Below are 19,488 nucleotides of genomic sequence, written 5' to 3'. Positions count from 1 at the left end.
TCGGAATCCATATTAACCGTATTGAATCTGTACAAAAGAACTTTTTACTTTTCGCCCTCCGTGGCCTACCTTGGGATGCTGGTGTCCTATTCAAGTAGACTCCTATTAATTAACTTACCCTCCCTAGCTAACCGTAGAACGATGCTTGGTGTCGTATTCCTTCATAACCTAATAAACGGTGATGTTGAGAGCCCCTTTCTTTTAGGGCAGCTTAACTTCCACGTTCCCCGACTAACATCTAGAACCCTTATCCCTTTAGTAGTAAATCTCTGTAGGCGGGAGTTTGAAGTACACGAACCCTTTAAGGTTTTATGTACGGATTACAACCGCCTCTCTGGCATTATAATTCGTAGCGATAGCCCTTCTGTACTAAAAACTTTAATACTTGTTGAGTTAGCTCGTAGTATATCACCGTAGTCTAATTTTGCATGCGTTCTTATTTATTTATCGTAGTTATTATTTAGTTACATTATATTATATTTTTTTTTATATTTATTTTGCATGCGTTTTTACTTATTTATTATTGTTTTTATTATATTATATTTTTTTCCTTTTTGTTTTCTCGAAACGTTTCCTCGTTCTTTTCTTCCTTCATTCACCACGTCTATCTAGTTCGCGATTCGTGCCGTACGTCACACGGCTGCGCCCCTCGGTCGGTTGGGCGGGAGGTGGTGGACCCCGCGCAAAATTAAAAAAAAAAAAAAAAAAAAAAAAAAAACAGAAAGCGAGAGAAAGACTAGAGCTTAGAAGAACAAAAATAAAGGATAGAGAGAAAGCCAATTTTGCGAGAACACGGATGTTGTTGTTCTCGCTGTATGCCCACCCAACCTATGATCACCTTCCTTTGGAGGTATAACTCCGGTAACCCCTTTGGATACCCTACTTTCACGGATTCATTAGCAGAGTTCAAAAAGTTTTAGTTTTAGGTATTCATGATTTTATCCGTTTTTTTTTAGTATTCTTATAGATAGTGTAACCTAAGAACATTGTAATGTAAGTTAGTTAAAGAATAATAAATGCGGTAAAATAAACTCTAATTAAAATTTTAATTGATATTTCTCAAGGCGTAGATAACCTTAGGAGGTAATTATGATAATATAATCCATATTGTACAAAAATTGTAGAGCTAGAACTTAATTTCCTTTTCTTTAATCGCAATTAAGTATTCTTTTGAAAGAATATTATATAGCTAAATTGTATTTACTTATTCGTGAATATTTTTAAAACGATAGATTTAATTTTATTTAGGTAATCGTAATTGTTTCAAAGAATAATGTAAGCTAAGCTCCGTACTGATCTCGAAAAGTTGCAACAAATTCATGATTTAAATTACAATTAAGGAAAGCATTTGGTTGAAGTCACTTTACTCATTCATTTTGTCGAAAGAATATACACAATATCGTATAGTTATATAACTCACTCAGGATAATTCCAACGAAGAAGATCGATATCCGGCGTGGTTCGCTGAAAAAGGAATTCGACATACCCTTGCTTTCTTTTACACTATAACTTTTCGATGCCATTACAGTAATTCGAAGAAATTAAATAATTCGAAAATTTCACTCATTAATTGTTAATAACGTTTGCCTCTGGGCACTTCATTCACTCCAAAAATTGTATTCAATACGTTGGTATTTGATTCACATTTGTCTCTCAAAATATCACTATTTTGGAGCGCATGTAAAAATTTTTCTTTAATTCGTGAGGTTAAGGTCGGCCGCCACAAAAGTGAAGAAAAGTTAGGTTAAATTTATTGAGCGGCAGAATTTAAAGCGAGAAATCAGAACACCGTGTGTATGCTGCGGAATTTTATTTGCGACTGAATTTGAAGTTGAAGAAGAAACAAAAAAATGGGTATACATATTTTCGTATTCTCTATTCCTTAAAGCGAGACAAATATAGATACTTCGAGATCTCTTTCCTATACCTATACAAGCGTGCATTGTAGAGAGAAATATACAGGGTACTCTATTTTCTACACCCTTCCTCAATGCAAGCTCGTTTACAAAAAACTATTCTCAAAACAAATTAAACATTTTTGTAAACTCTTCGTGTTTCGTTTTTGGAAGGTTTTTCGTCAAAATATCTGCTATCATTTCAGTTGTACATTTATATTTTAACAAAACTTGCCCTTCCTTAACAACTTCTCTGACAAAATGGTAACGTATATCAATGTGCTTTGTTCTGGAATGATGAACAGGATTCTTGGTTAAGGCCTGCGCACTCAGATTGTCTCCATACACGACGATCGGAGTGTCGTTGTCTCCGCAGCCAATCTCCATAATCAGCCTTCGCATGACGATCGCCTCCTTGAATGCCGCCGATAGTGTCATGTACTCCGCCTTGGTACTGCTTAACGCCACGCTTCGCTGCTTTTCCGAACGCCAAGAGATCGGACCACCTGCTAACAGGTAGATGTAGCCAGTATAAGACTTCCTGTCAAGTCTATCGCCTGCCCAATCCGCATCCACAGAACGATTGACCACATTGCCGGTAGTGCAGTTTCATGTCAATCGTGGCTGAGAGGTATCGAAAGATGTGCTTTATGCCAGCCATGTGTTCAGCATGCGGGTTTTGGTTCCGTTGTGCCAATTTTGACACCGAATGCAATATGTCTGGCCTTGTTGTAAGAGCTAGCCACATAAGCTCTCCCACTACTGACTGATAAACAGTAGGATCCACCTTTTTGCACTGCGGGCTTGTGCAATCCACTTGGAAACCAGCATCCAAAGGTGTCTTCGCCGATTTGCAATGTTCGCTTCCATGGGCATGCAATAAGTCCTTGATATATTGCGTATGTCCCAAAGCAATCGCTCCAAGATCGCCGTCTCGTTCGATTTCCATGCCCAGGCAATGATTAAGCGGACCCTTGTCAACGCACTCGAATGACTGTGAAATGCTGCTCTTGATTTTCAGCATATCCTCGTGCGATTGGCAAGCTATAAGTATATCGTCAACATATACAAGGATTAGTGATAGATTACCTTCTCCACACTCTTGTACAAACATGGCTCGTTGTCACAGGCAACGAATCCCATATCCACCAATACGCCATTTAGCTTCTCGTTCCAGGCCCTTCCTGATTGCTTCAACCCATATATTGCTTTCTTCAGCAGCAATACCTTATCAGGATTCGTTTCATCTGAGTATCCTTCCGGCTGCTTCATGTAGACCGTCTCACTCAGATCGCTGTTGAGATACGCCGTGCATACATCCATTTGATGAAGATGTAGCTTGAGCTCCGCCGCCAGTGCAATAATGAACCGCACACTCTCCAATCGGCATACCGGCGAAAATGTTTCTTGGTAATTTATACCAAACTGCTGGGAGCATCCTTTTGCTACCAATCGAGCCTTGAAGCGTTCTATTTGGCCGTCTTTATCACGCTTCACGTTGAACACCCACTTGCATCCAATTGCTCGCTGATTTTTGGGTAAATCAGTGATCTGCCAAGTCTGGTTGGCAACCAGAGAATCATATTCTCTTGCCATAGCTTCACGCCACTCCTTGGCATGCGTACTCTCCATCGCCTCTTTGCAGGATAATGGAATCGGAACATTTTCCGAAACAAGAGCGCCAAGGATGTTGTACTGCTTCTTAGGACGTCCCGGTTTTCCAGTCCGGATGATCTTTGGGCGACCAGGGCCCCTGCGTGCCTCCTCCACGACCTCCTCGTCCTTATCTTCAGCACTCTCGTACTGATCCGTGCTCTCATCTGAGCTGTCGGGATCGACGGATAAGTCAGAAACGATTTCTGTATCTTCGGGTCCCTGCTGCTGGCAGGTCTTTTCTGGTTCCTCCAGCTCAATCGTCACAGCATCACCCTTTGATGCCACGTCATGATGTTCATCAAATAAAACATCCCGTTTCTCAACCAATTGTCGAGCTGCTGGGTCGTACAGTCGATACCCTTTGGCTGCCACAGAGTACCCAACCATAATGTACTGTTTGCCCTTAGGTTGAAATTTGCTGCCCTTCCTCGGACCCTTGTCCAGAGCAACTGCAAGAGATCCAAAAACTTTTAGGTGTTTTACACAAGGTCTCTTACCCGTCCACGCTTCCATAGGAGTCATACTCTCTAATGCGCTGGTAGGGGAGCGGTTTCTCAAATAAACCGAAGTGTTGACGGCTTCTGCCCAAAAAGAATCTCCCAGACCCGCTTGAACCAGAAGGCATCTCGACATCTCCACTAGCGTGCGATTTGCCCGTTCCGCAACTCCATTTTGCTGGGGAGTATACGCTATTGTTAGCTGTCTCTCAATTCCATGCTGCCTGAGACATTCGTCAAACTGTTTATTGACAAATTCTCCGCCGTTATCACTCCGCAGGCATTTAAGCCTTCTTCCTGTCTGCCGTTCTACCAGATTCTTGAAGTCGATGAACTTGGACAGCACCTCGTTCTTCCCACGCAGAAAGTAAACAAAAATCCTCCTGGACTTATCGTCGATGAAAGTCAGGAAATACTTGGAGCCTCCGAGAGAAAGTGTTGGGAAAGGTCCACATACATCTGCGTGTATCAATTCCAAAAGCTCCTTAGCCCGATTACTTGTTGCTGTTGGGAAAGGTTGGACATGGATTTTGCTAACCATGCACGTTTTGGTAACTGAATATTATCTATCCCACGAACGATCCCTTTGGATACCATCTCTTTCATGCTAGAGAAATTTATGTGGCCGTATCTCTTGTGTAACAAAATCCCATCAACCGCTGACATAGCAAAACATTTACTGCGGCCACCCTCAAACAAGTACAAGTTGCCAATCTTTTTGGCTATTACTATGCATTCTCCATTTTGCATCACCTTGGCATTCTCAATGTCAAAGGTCACCTTGCACCTATTCTTTACAGCACTGCTTACGGAATAGAAATTTCCGGTCATCTTCGGAACGTAAAGAACGTTCTTCAGTGTCATTTATTTATTTATTTATTTATTAAGAATAGCAAATATCTGCCATTTTGAATCCATATCCTTACCTCAGACCGGATAAGGAGTGTTTTTTAATGATATGCTCCGACTCACATCAGGTGGTCAGAGGCAAGGATAGGTGTCTTAAAATATTATTTTTGTTAAAGTCTAATGACATTTCAAAATATAAAAGAGAGTACATGTCGTTGTAAAGCGAACATAAAACGCGAAAAGGATCGTGTGCCTCGAAATTAGTTTTACAAATATCCAAAGCTATAGGCCGAAAGTAACGTGATGGCCTAGAAGGAACTGAAAAGCGTATTTGCTTAAGAAGATTACTGGAAAAAATATATCCATTTATTAATTTATGCAGGAACATCATGCCATGGCAGGTACGACGATCCTTAAGAGAGGGCAGGTCCAGAAGGCGTAGTCTGTCGGCATACGGAGGAAGGTGGCGATGAGGGTCCCAGTCTAAACCCCGAAGAGCGAACAAAAGGAATTGTTTCTGTACCGATTCGATAAGATCCTGATACTTTGCATATTGAGGGGACCATACGCACGAACAATATTCGAGTATGGGCCGAACCAGGGATATATATAAAAGTTTTGTAGTGTAGGGATCATCGAATTCCTTAGACCATCGTTTTACGAAAGCAAAAACTCCCTTTGCTTTACCAACAATTATACCGATGTGATCGGTGAAGCTCAAGTTGTGGGTAAATAGAACACCAAGATCCGTTACAGAGTGGATACGTTCAAGAACACTCGTGCCTAAGAAATAGTTGGCCTGGAAACAATTTCTGCGGTAAAACGACATGTATTTACATTTGGAGTTGTTAAGAAACAATAAATTGTGAGTGCACCAGGACATCATGTTGTTTAAATCAGCTTGCAAAAGCTGAGCAGAGTCAGGATTCACAAGAGGCAAACATAGTTTTACGTCATCAGCATACATCAAGACGTAAGAGTGGAGAATAACTTGGGGCAGATCATTTATAAAAATGCCAAATAGAAGAGGACCGAGGTGGCTCCCTTGAGGAACGCCAGAAGTCACGTGAACAAGGTTTGAGAATGAACCCTTGAATGCAACTCTTTGAGTACGGTTCGACAAATAAGTAGAAATCCACTTGATCAACGTAACCGGAAAACCCAACAGACAAAGTTTCTTCAGCAGTAATTGATGATTCACCGAATCGAAAGCTTTGCTGAAATCTGTAAAGATAACATCGGTTTGGGTGTTATTTTTAAATGCGTTTCTAATGACAGCAACAAACTCAAGGAGATTTGTAGACGTTGATTTGCGTTTCATGAAGCCATGCTGTGAGGGGGACATTATTGAGCTACATTGGTGCTGAAGCTGAGTAGTAATTAGAAATTCGAATAATTTGGGAATCGCACTAAGTTTTGCAATACCTCTATAGTGTTCAATATTAGATTTACTGCCCTTTTTATGAAGCGGAATGATAAACGATTCTTTCCAAACTTTGGGGAAAAACGAATGCTGAAGTGATAACTGAAAAAGTCTAGACAATGGTCTACATAATGAGCTGGCACAATTTCTCAGAACACAGCTAGGTACAAGATCTGGACCAGAGGAAAAGGAAAGTTTGATTGTTCTAAGATTATGAAGAACATCATCTTCGCTGATTACAGGCATAAAAATGCAATTGGAATGCGGGAGTGGAAAAGAATACTCTGAGTTATTATCGAAATTAGTTTGTGAGTATGTAGTCTGGAAGAACTTTGCGAACAGGTTCGCGATATCAGGCTCATTGGAAGCGGAGGCATTATCGAAATGAAGACATGAAGGAAATTGTTGAGATTTCCGTTTCGAGTTTACAAAAGCGTAAAATTGCTTCGGGTTAGCCTGAAACTCAATTTTGCACCGATTTAAGTGGTTTCTGTAGCATTCAGAATTGTGTGCTAGGAAATTTGTACGAGCAGTTAAATATCTCGAATGGTCGACTTGAAGACCAGATTTGCTATACTTTTTAAACAGTCTGGATTTCAGATTTTTTAGATATGAAAGCCGACGAGAAAACCAAGGGGGCTTATGAGAAACTTCTGGTGAGGGAAATGAAGGGACATACATGTCGAAAACTGAGTACATTATTTCATAGAAACGCTTAACAATGTCTGAGGGATCCTCTGTGGAGTTCAAGAAAGTCCAATCCGTTAAGGATAAGTGGTGGTTCATTTCTGTAAACTTAGCTTTTCGAAAGCAACGAAACGTTGCAGGCTCAGCTTCCGGACACAATAATAATGGTGTGGAGGCTTCGAGGGTTAGCTCCAAAGTGGGATGATAAGCGTCCTCAGGACTAGAAAGAGGGTCAATTCTAGTGACGTAGGCATTGGCAAACTCAGAGACAAAGATGAGGTCTAAGACGTTATTACTGCAGTTCCTAACAAAATTTAATTGTCCCAATGAATGGTCAATGAGACCATGAATTAAATCGTTGGGTGAGGTGGGAACAAGAACATTTGAATCAGGTAAGGGCATCCAGGAAATGGAGGGTAGATTAAAATCACCTGTGACGATAAGGTGGTCATTAATACAAAGGGAAGAATGACGTTCTTGAATTAAGGATAAATGCTGCATATAAATATCAGTGTCAGACCTAGGTGGAATATACGAGCATGAAACGTAGATAGAATAATCGTAAACCTGGATGCGAACCGCCACAAACTCTATATCAGTGTCAGTTTTAGAAATGATATTGGAAACCAGATCGGATTTAACCGCAATGAGAATACCACCGCCTGTCCGTATAGGACGATCACGTCTAAAGATGGCATAGTTCCCTGAAAAAATCTCAGAGTCAGACACAGAGGAGTTGAGCCATGTTTCTGTAAAGACAATAACATTGGCATCGAAAGAGACACTATTGACGTGCAGCCTACTGAGCTTGCCAAGTAAACTACGAACATTCTGATAGTGAAGAACAAAAGAGTCTATTAGGTTTTTGGAGGCCTAGTTGAGGGAGTTTGAGGCCCGCGAGCACGAGGAGTACTTTTGTGTTCGAATTCATGAACAATTGCATGCTTAGGCCACACAGAAGGATCAAGAGCCTTAGAAAATAGTTGGTCAGAAATTGTAATTTTAAACGAAGATATATCACGTCTTTCCTTAAAATTGAATTTGGAGACACTAAATTCAGTAACAGAAACATTCAATTTGCTGCTCAAGTGGGTCTTAACGTCGCCCTCAGAAGCATCTGGATTGAGGCGGGAAACAAAAATCTGTTTTTTCGGAGCAACACCAGCCAAAGGCACCGGTCCGCGTTTGGCAACGCCAGAAATTGTCGACTGTTGGGGGCCGCTTCTGGTAACGGCCGGCACCGAGATAGTGACCACCGGGGGAGCCACTGGGTTGGGATTTGACACCACCGACGCGTCGTTGATGGCAGCAGCACGCGACGTGGATGCCTGATCGGTGTAGACAGGCTGCTGAACCGGGAGCATGGTGGCTTCGCCCCCTCCGAGAATGGGGACTGGTGCAGCAACTTCAGCAGAGGCAGCAGCGTGCAACGTGGACGCCTGGACAACGTTGACAGGCAGCTGATCCAACGGCCTGACAAGATCTTCAACCATAGAAGTTGTGATCGATGATGCATCATCACCAGAGCCGTTATCCACGGCTGCAGGCTTGGCACGTGGGGTGAACTGCATAAGGGGGCATTCAGGGTCTGGAAGAGATAAGAACTTTTCAGACAGGTTGCTCTTGTTTTTGTTTGCGGGGTCACTTAGCAGTTTAAGCGACTTGAAATGGTGTTCCGCCTTCTGGAAGCGAGTTGACAACTCCTTAAAGGCGGCCGCCAACGACTGAAACTCCAGGTGAGTCTGCCTCATGAAGACCCGCATATCGGATTTGATATGCAGGCAGCTCGGGCACGTCCAGTCCAATCCAGGATTTTCGCGAATGCGGTCGGTGATACGCGATCCATTTTGCCCCAGATCGGCGCATCCAATGTGAGCGATATTATCACAGAGCCAGCAGTAGACAGTGACATGCCGCGAAGAAATTTTTTGGCCGTTCGGGCACTTAGGGAAACAACACGTAGCCATTTTTGGAATAAAAAAATACTTTATCCAAGTAAATTACGAATTGGATTAATTTATTTGCGCGACGAGATGGCCGATCAAAACAAATTATACAATTGTTTTTTTGAAAAAAAAAATTGTTTAAGTTTCGCGGCGAACAGACCGATCAAAACAGAAAGCGAAGAGCGCACAAATAAAAGCTTTTATCTAAGCGCCAAAAAATAAGAAATTTGTGTTATTGATTTAGCTAGCGCCAACAACAAATACAAGGCGATGCAGCGATAAGCGGTAAACACAATGCACAAGAATAGGAAGGCAAGGCAATTGTAAAATCGAAATTGTTTTACGACGATAAAGTCACAGACTTTATTTACAAAGGTCCGGTTGTTTATTGATTATGAAGTTCACGGAAACACCGACCACTTGCCAAAAATTTGGGTTTTGATAAATAGGATTTCACTAAGAAAACTTTGAATAAATGTAGAGCGATATAAAGCACGTCCAACTCAAAGCTTGGCGAAGGCCTGTCTGTATCTTGACGTCACCTATACCTTCTGCTTGAAGGAAACCAGCATCGGCCAATCCGATCTGTTCCGTGTGCTTCTCAAACTTGGTGAATAGCTCTCTTGCGCAACACATATGGCTTGTTGCGCCACTATCCAAGCACCATGTTGAATTGTCAATGTTGTTGACGTCACAGGCGTGCAGCAGGCTGCTTTGGCGATTCACAACATCTCTCGGTACCATGCGGTGATCTCCCTCACTCCGACACTGGGACTTAATGTGCCCTTGTTCACCACACTTAAGGCAAACGATAGTTTTTCGTTTCTTCTGCCCATAGCTCTTCGTCTGTGTGTTGTGCTTCTGTGTTGCAGCGAATGCCTTAGTATTGTCGACTCGTTCTTCTGCAATTCCTTTTCTTTCGCTCTCTTCCTTTAACTTTATGGTGAGAACCTCAAACGAGGGCAACTGATCTCGTGTCTCCATAGCAACCACGAAATGTTCAAATTGTTCTGGAAGTCTCGATAGCAAAACGATAGTACGTAGTTCGTCGTTCAGCTCTATTCCAACTCCAGTTAGACCATCCAGAATTTCCACAAATTCACTTATGTATGCCGTCATGCTCTGCCCTTGCTCCATCCGTTTGTTGAGCAGTTTCTTGTACAACTGTACCTTTCGTACGGGTCCGCTTGGCTGATGAACCTCCTTCAACTTGGTCCATGCTTCCTCAGCAGTCAAGCAATTCTTGATGTAGGCCAATTGAGATGTCTTTACACTCAACGTTATTGTTGCCAACGCCTTATTGTCCAAACCCACCCGAATTTGTCCTTCTGGAACATTCGCGTCAGTTAGCTCTCCCGATGTTACACTCCACAAGCCGGAATGCACCAATACAGATCGCATCTGTATTTTCCATGTGTCATAGTTAGTCTCCTCTAACTTATCAATTTGATAAAGAGCACTCATTGTTCTTAGTCTCGAGTCACACACCGCCTAACATAAATTCTCCAGTTCCTGGGCCCATAACCTATTGAGCGGCAGAATTTAATGCGAGAAATCAGAACACCGTGTGTATGCTGCGGAATTTTATATGCGACTGAATTTGAAGTTGAAGAAGAAACAAAAAAATGGGTATACATATTTTCGTATTCTCTATTCCTTAGAGCGAGACAAATATAGATACTTCGAGATCTCTTTCCTATACCTATACAAGCGTGCATTGTAGAGAGAAATATACAGGGTACTCTATTTTCTACAAAATTCGTTCGGCTACGGCAAAGGCAAAAATATTAAAGTGAGGTTAAGTTCGTTCGGCCACGGCAAAGGCAAAAACATGAAAGTGTGGTTAAGGCCGACATGGCTCGCAGGTCAAAGTTTCGCTTTCAGGAACCAAAAAAAAAAACAGAGAAAGCACTTAACCGCGCGATAAGGCTCCTGATAGAGATGCGTTGCTCGATCAGACAACAAAGCGCTGCAGGATTACATTCCCTCGAAGTTGCAGCAGCGCATCCGTTCTAGTTCGCCATCTTTACGGGCTCGCAAGCCACCCTGGGGGGTGCTTCTTGGGACGCTCTTGAGTTCAGCGGCGAGGAGTCCCGTCCGGGTCTCAGCGGCACCCGCAAAAAGATAAGTTTGCGATCTGCAGAGATTTCGAGGTTAAATATAACCAAAAATGCAGACGCAAATGTACTCACTTTATAAAAATCACTTGTGGCATTTGTTCACCACTTTAGCTGACTGGATGCTAACTCGCGATAGAACATTTCACACTTTGCCAACTTTTCCACTTAATTTCTCAGATTAAGAGACGCACGTCTAATTCAGCTGCCGGTTCAGTGAAAAGAATGGCCACAGCTTGACAAGCTGGTCCAGGGACGATAATCTGGCAACGATTTTAAGCTTGCCATCGATATCTTCTCAATATGGTTACACTGTTCTATGTCTGATCTGGTAACGCCAACATCAGGTTCTCAAATTAAAATATCAAATATTAAGTTGGAGTAAGAAGTTTAAAAAAACTGAGCAAATAGATCGGCAATTGTCTGAACATTATCTGCTGTTGTATTTTTAAAAGAGAGCGAGGAGGGATTAGTAATGGGCTTACGTTTAGTTTTAACAAAATTATAAAACTGTTTTGGGTCCTCAGAAAACTGGGCCCTGCAACGAGTCAAATTATTGTTGCTAAAGCAAAAGGCTTTTTGGGCTGGACAATCAGAATTATTCCGTAAAACAATCCCAATGTCGATAGTCACATCGAAAGTAGGATGATAGGGATTTTCTGTTTGCGTCAGGGGCGCCATCCTAACAACACACCCAACAACATACTTGCATGAAGATCTGAAAGGGGGCCCTATAGAAGGCGGTTTATATGCCCAAGAAATAAAAAAGGCTTTGTTCCCCCACACTTATCTCGTCGAAAAGATTTTGAAGTGGAAGGGGGAGCGTGTGCTTGTGCGCTGGCTAGGCTTTTCAAAGTCAGAAGATAGCTGGGTCCAGAAAAACGAAATTCTATAAATAATGCGTGGCGGATAGTGCGTGGAGGGCAATGGATATGACTGGGAGAAAATCAAGATTAACAAGAAAGGAAGCTAACTTCGGCACACCGAAGTTTGTATACCCTTGCAGATATTATTGCATTACATTTTACCTATATTATTATGTTTACAGTTTGACAGTTACAGTTTTGCATTCCCAGCTTTACATTTTCTCTACATCTACCGATCGGTTTATATGGCAGCTATATGATATAGTTGTCCGATTTTTATGAAATTTGTGCCAAAATTCTAGAATAATAAAATAAGCTTATATCCCGGAGTAGATGAAAAAACGTTGAAAAACAATGAAGTTATAGTTTTTTTCCTATTAATTTCCCGATCGTTCCTATGACAGCTATATCATATAGTCGTCCGATTTTCATGAAATTTTTATCGAAATTCTGAAATAATATATAATGGCCATATCTAAAAAATTGTGCAAAAATATTGAAAAACAGCCAAGTTATAATTTTTTTTCTAAAAATTTATCGAACATTTGTATGGCAGCTATATGATATAGTCGTCCGATCCGGCCCGTTCCGACATATATAGCAGTGAGAGTATATAGAAGACTATATGCAAAGTTTCATTTAGATAGCTTTAAAACTGAGGGACTAGTTTGCGTAGAAACGGACAGGTGGACAGACGGACAGACGGACATGGCTAGATCGACTCGGCTGTTGATGCTGATCAAGAATATATATACTTTATAGGGTCGGAAAGGTCTCCTTCACTGCGTTGCAAACTTCTGACTGAAATTATAATACCCTGCAAGGGTATAAAAATGGAGCAACTAATAAAAAAGGTGAGTGAACTAAATTTATATCTATTTATAAATTTTTTATTTCCATTATATTTTATTACTTATGTATTTAAATATTTATAATTATTTTTTATATATTTAATTTTGTTTACAGATAAGGCATTGGAAAATAAAATTATTTTCGTGGATGGCGGGATCTAAAATTACAAACAAATCTTACCTTTAAATATAGAAAAAGAAGAAGACGAAAATCCCATCCCCCCTCCAATTGTTGATGATGACTCAAATCTAAACGATAATGATGTAATTTTAATAGAGGGGGATTGAATAATTACACCGAAATTGTAAAATCTAATATTTCAGATTCAAAAGACGAGTTTTCCACCAATATAAAAATGAATCAAATTATTTAAAATTTTATTAATTTAGTTTGTTCCTTTATTCAAAATATTGTAAATATTTTTTCTTAAAATTAAAAACAAAAAAAAAAAACACATAAATTGTTATTACTAACCATTTAAAGTTGTCAAAAATATTGAAATTTTTTTTAAAATAAATACATTTGTTCTTAGAATAATAAAAACTAATAATTTTGAATTGTTTAAAAATTAACATTGTTTAAAAAATTAATATTGTTTAAAATACACTACTGTTCTTAGAATTAAGTTTATACATGTCTTTAAATGTTTTTTTTTTTTAATAAAATGGTACTTATTAATTATACTAATTCTTTAATTCTTAAATCTCATGTAATTCAATTTGTTTTATATAACTCCTATTTGGACAATTTTCAATTTCTTTTATTTTTTCATTCTGTTCACGCCAGGAGGCCCCTGTCCCCTCTCTGCCCACCGAGCGTCCAAAAGTTCAAGCGCTCCCAGCTTAGCAACGCTCACCCGCTCTCCGCCCCTCGGTATTCCCGATCGCAAGCTCCCGTGTTCCCGATCGCAAGCTCCCGTGTTCCCGATCGTCGCAGCGGGCGCTTAGGCTAATTTAAGTTTAGTACCGAAACGACCTTCAATAAATGTATGCAACGGGCGCTCCAGCCAACGTCATCTTTGACTCCCGAATTTCTGGTACTTCTTCTTCGTGGGAAAAATTTTCTTCTGATCCTTTTGCGGAGGATTTCCTGGCCAACCCCCTCCTGAACATGGTCCTTCGAGCCGGATAAGGATATCGTCCTGGAATCCTTTTTTTCCAGCAGCTTTGGTGGTGCCGCCGCAGAAAAAATAATTAAAAAGTTTCCTCCCGTAAGACAACGTAAAAATCTGCATACATATATCAAAATCCAATTTTCCCCTGCACTTCGTTCTGCAACGGCATAATTATCGCCGTTTTTCTTCCACTTCTTCGGACCCGTTGTACATTTCTCCGTACATACAAACATACGTCCCTACATTCGGCCGTACATCAACGAATAAAACTTAGAGTGGTAATTGACATCCTCAACCTTCAGCCGAACAATAAATTTAAAAAAAATTATAATAATCAAACTAGTGAACGTGTGTTTCGAGTCGAGCGCCGCGACAGTGAAAATTGTACAGTGAACAGTTCGTATTGCCGAATTCGGCCCCCGAGGTTTTCGTTTCATATCTTCGTTCACTGTATGTTTCCCGCGGCCTCGATATTTTGTGAAACCGTTTCTACAACTTCAAAAAAATACAGTCCACTCCGCGACGCTCTACTGTACGCAGAATGTTAACGCCAGGAGGCCCCTGTTCCCCCTTTGCCCACCGAGAGTTCAAAAGTTTGCGGAGGATTTCCTGGCCACCCCCCTCCTGAACACATTTCATTCAAAAGGATTTATATTTAATTATGATATTTTACATTGTAAATCTTTTTCTTCTATTTCATAATGCCCATATGCCATAGTCCCCATTTTATTAGATTCTATAATTCTCTTTTCATCTTTACTATTCAGTATAATTTTATTAATAGTAATAATACATGACTAGAAGATCGTATCATTGCCATTGACCCTATCACAGACTCTTCGGAAAGCAAACACTTTTTATAGTCCTGAAAATCTATTTTATCTATCGCGCTTCGTTTGACACCTTTTGATTTTTTTGTATAGTTTTTTCAGCGCTACCATCAAACCAAGACACTCAAGCATGGGTTTCCCACTGAGTTCATCTTTGAAGAACCCTAACATTTTTTTATTAGTTTTAGGAAGATTTAATTTTTTGAAATTTCATCAAAAAATTCAGATGTATGAGAATACGACTCTATATAATTTTTAATGTCATTATACATATGAATGAATCTGTTCCAAATAATTCAATAAGCTTTTTCAATTAATTTTGGTTTCATATAATAATAATGAAAGTTATACATCTTCAATTTTGAAATTTCTAAAATTGCAAAACATAAATATAATGGATAGTTATAAAAAACATTTAATTGCTTCATTAGAAAAGAATATAAATGGTCAGCAAATTTGTTTACACTAAGAAAGTTTGATTTGGAAATTAGTGAACGGGCGCAATCTCTTTTAGGACCAGAAAAATTATTTGGAGATGCACTTTCCCACCCTGTAGTTAATTTAATTTTAACACGTTTATCAACGTTCTCCATAGTTTTCTCATAGAGTGCATCTTTTTCAAATGCATTTTTTGCATTTGTACTATGAAAAGTGTTAAGATCAATATATTTCTTCAACCAAGGTTTTTGGAAGAAGCGAAAGCCTCTATGAATTTTTTTCAATTGTAATCCACATTGTTTCAAATTTGTATAGTGGATTGTATACGTATTTTTATTTTTTAGATCTGCACTTAATTTTGTAACTTTAGATGATAGTGTTGGTAGCTGATTACTACAACAAAATGGTAAGTCATTAAGAGTCTCATGCAAGCTAAACGGATAATCTAAATCTACCTCGAAAATGTAACCATACTCGGATTCATCTGGAATTTCTAATATAGTTATGTTATCAAGGATTTCCCTTAATATCCATTCAAATCCTTCGTATGGTAAAGGTTGGACATGGCCCAACCATACACATTTTTGGCAGCATTATACGATACATAAATGGATAATTTTTATACCCTTGCACAGTGGTCGGGCCCATAGGCCAAAAATAAAAAAATTGATTTTGAGCTATCCAAGCGAAACCTGGTTTTTCTATCAGCTGATTGTCCAAAGTTTACCATGCAATACGGTCTGCTTGGAATTTCTAACGGGACTTTCTGAAAATAGATTGACAAAAGCGTTTTTGTATTCATGCACTTTTAATTTATCAGCAGTGGAGTGCACAGACCAAATTTAAAAATTTTAAATATAATATAAAACGCTGTTAAACCAAAAACAATTGGACTGGATATGGTAGATAAAGGTATATACTTTATTTGTACAGAAAAATATATATATTTATATGTTAAAAAAGTGCGTCTTTTTAGTTCGTATATGTTGTGTTTACGTAAAGTTTTAGGTATTTTCCCCCCGTTGCCCCCAAATGAAATTTATGTGCCGTCATTAACTGATATTTAAAGATTATAAAAATGTTTACTTCAGCTGCGGCTACCTGCGGCTGCGAATTTGCCATTACAAAACAAATTACCCTAATTTTTTAGCCAATAATCCGGGTTGTAATAGAAAATCGGGAAATAAATTTAAAAATAAAAACGTCACCTGAGTATCTTGGAGCACTTATCCTTTAGTGAATACAATAAATTTTTGATATCTGATGTTTTGTGGACAGTTAGGATAGGATGTACACCGAAAATAAACTTTTTTTGTGGGGACTCAGGAGATTCGCTATTACTCGTAAGCATGTAAATATTTTTCAATACAAAAATTTAAAAAAAATTGTTCAAATGTTGTGTTATTATATGGTATTTAATTCATTAAGCTAATTTTAGCCGTTTCGTCACAACATTTTTTTGAAAAGTAGTGAGTTTTGCACCCAATTAACCTTGCCCCCCCTTAAGCTGTGTACTTTTGTTGCTGGACAAATTAAATACACAATATATAAGTGAATATTTTTTTTTTACTTTTGGGCACTTATATTTCACATACGTTCTCATTAAGAGATCAAAAATTAAAAAATTAAAGTTAGGTCTTGGAAAAAAAATAATTTTATAATAATGTTGTATGGGAGCTATAAGATATAGAGATCCGATTTTAACCAAATTTAGTAAGAATGCATAAACCTGTACCAAACATATAATCTGTGAAATTGGTTAAGATATCTTGAAAAACAAAAAAGTTTTTCATATTAAGTATTACTTTTAAACAGATTGTTCCTATGGCATCTATATGATATAGTCGAGCAATATGGCCAATTTTTTGTGGATATACTTAAAACATTTTTTTAGATTTTAGCACATCTAGAAGTATTTATGGCCGCGGCTCCATACAAGCTCGACCACTGCAACGCAGTGAAGGAGACGTTTCCGACCCTATAAAGTATATATATTCTTGATCAGCATCAACAGCCGAGTCGATCTAGCCATGTCCGTCTGTCCGTCTGTCTGTCTGTCTGTCAGTTTCTACGCAAACTAGTCCCCTCAGTTTTAAAGCTATCTGAATGAAACTTTGCATGTAGTCTCCTATATACTCTCACTGCTATATATGTCGGAACGGACCGGATCGGACGACTATATCATATAGCTGCCATACAAATGTTCGATAAATTTTTAGAAAAATAATTATAACTTTGCTGTTTTTAAACATTTTTGCATAATTTTGGCCATTTTATATTATTTCAGAATTTTGGTAAAAATTTTATGAAAATCGGACGACTATATGATATAGCTGCCATAGGAACGATCGGGAAATTAATAGAAATAAAATTATAGCTTCGTTGTTTTTCAACGCATTTTTATTTACTATGAGATATAAGCTTTTTTTATTGTTCTAGAATTTTGGTATAAATTTCATAAAAATCGGACAACTATACCTTATAGCTTCCATAGAAGCGATCGGTAAATGTATAAAATATATAAAGCTGGGAATGTAAAACTGTAACTGTCAAACTGTAAACATAATAAGTATAGGTAAAATGTAATGAAACTCTGTTTTGTGAGTGTTTTCAGCATTTAAATCTATAATATAAAGATAAAAACCAATCTTCGGCGAGCCGAAGTTAGCTTCCTTTCTTGTTTGTTATCGTAAGAATCCAAATATTTATGATTTGCTTTCGAATATCGTTTGACACATTGCACGAGGCCACCACGAATACCCGATTGTAAAAATTTTAATTGATATCTGTTAACAGATCTAGCTTCAATTTCAGTATATTTCAACTTAGCATCCCATGACAAGCCAGGAAAGGTGTAAAAATGTACAGCGTCTAATGAATGAATTTCCATGTATACATTTCAAAAGTTTTTAAAAAGATCTGTTATTAGAAAGACATCTGTTTTTAAATACAATTCTAAATAATCTTTTAAATTTTGAAATGAAAATGTATTCCACACCCTTTGTGCATGAGTGTAATTTCCTTCTGAACAATTAGCTGTAGAACAATTGGCTGTAGGAGCTGTAGAATGCTTCTCGGGGAGGTAACGAAGTTTCTTATAGCCTCTCAACTGAATCTAAATATTCATAAGGAAATACACCCTTATGCCTCATTAAAGCAAATTCTTCCTGATTTTCAAAACAGGTTTTTGTTATTTTTAATTGCTCATCGTCGAGGTTTGAGGCAAGTATATCCAAATCGTACGTAATGATACGGAAGGAATCAAGGAAGCGAATCTGAAAACTTCCCCTATCATCAGTAGCTATTACTTTTGTGAGCGAAATATAATGCACCTTATTCGATGGGATAACACTCATTTGTCCAGGTATGAGAGCCAATTGCTTTACAGATAAATGACAATCATACCTGGAGAAATTGTGGAAAAAACTGGAATAAAATCAGGGACATTTTTTGTTTTGAATTACATGCATTATGTGCAGCACCTCTAAATTTACTAGTAAAATGGAAATGGTGTCTTACCCTATCTTATAAAAGGGGGACTATGGCAAGAGTGACATTTTTCAATTATTTTGAATTCTTGTTCCTCATCCACAAACATTTGGATGGGAACTTGTTTCGAAATATAATTAGAATAAATATATTTTTAATTTGTAATAAGTGAATCTAAGAAATTTTTTCCTGCTTCTAAGTTCGTTTCAATTTCAAACTTATTTAAACAATCATCATATGCACACTTTATATAGTATGTATATGCTATAGGTACATGTGTATTTAATTTGAATAGTTTTTGAGCAATAGCCTTCTCATTAGGCTGCAGTATAGCTTTAGAACATTATAATAAACAGGGATATATAAATATATAAATATGAATATGAATATGAATATAATATCAATAATAAGAAAAAAAGACACCCTAAAAGATTTGTAATCCATGTATAGTGTGCTTTTTTTCCATCCTCCATATAAATGGCGGGGCTTCACCTTAGATCGGTAAAAAATGGGACCATAAATTAGTCCTTCACCGTAGCCAAAGACCGTCACGCTTAGCTCCAGATTTTTCTTCATAAATTCTGTGATATGTCGAGGGTTGAGAGGGAACTCCAATCCAGTAAAATCCAATCTGTATCCATTTTCAAGGGTGATAACAATATCTCCAATGTTAACCCTATAGGCACTGAATCTACTCCGATTAGATGGCATGTCCATAATTGCAGCAATTATAGTCCACTTGAAGCAAAACTAGTCGTTCAAGTTTTTCACATTTACGATGGACTTTTTCATTTTTTAATATAAATCTAAATTTATATTATATATAAAA

General features: G+C 38.4%; 1 long non-coding RNA gene across 2 annotated transcripts in view; it reads left to right on the top strand.

Annotated features, from left to right (window-relative positions):
- The window catches only part of LOC138929139 (uncharacterized), a 177,239-nt gene extending 163,986 nt beyond the window's left edge, over positions 1 to 13,253 (top strand). Inside the window, exons 3-4 of one of the 2 annotated variants that reach the window (XR_011445579.1) lie at positions 12,699 to 12,790; positions 12,903 to 13,253. This is a non-coding gene — a long non-coding RNA (uncharacterized lncRNA). The remainder of the gene's footprint in view (positions 1 to 12,698; positions 12,791 to 12,902) is intronic. The other variant, XR_011445580.1, reaches the window with a different exon arrangement.
- Positions 13,254 to 19,488: the final 6,235 nt, after the last annotated feature.

This window comes from Drosophila kikkawai, chromosome X (assembly GCF_030179895.1).
Source record: "Drosophila kikkawai strain 14028-0561.14 chromosome X, DkikHiC1v2, whole genome shotgun sequence".
Taxonomy (NCBI): Eukaryota; Metazoa; Arthropoda; class Insecta; order Diptera; family Drosophilidae; genus Drosophila; species Drosophila kikkawai.
The sequence above is the reverse complement of the archived record's forward strand: the minus strand, read 5'-3'. Positions and strand labels throughout refer to the sequence as shown.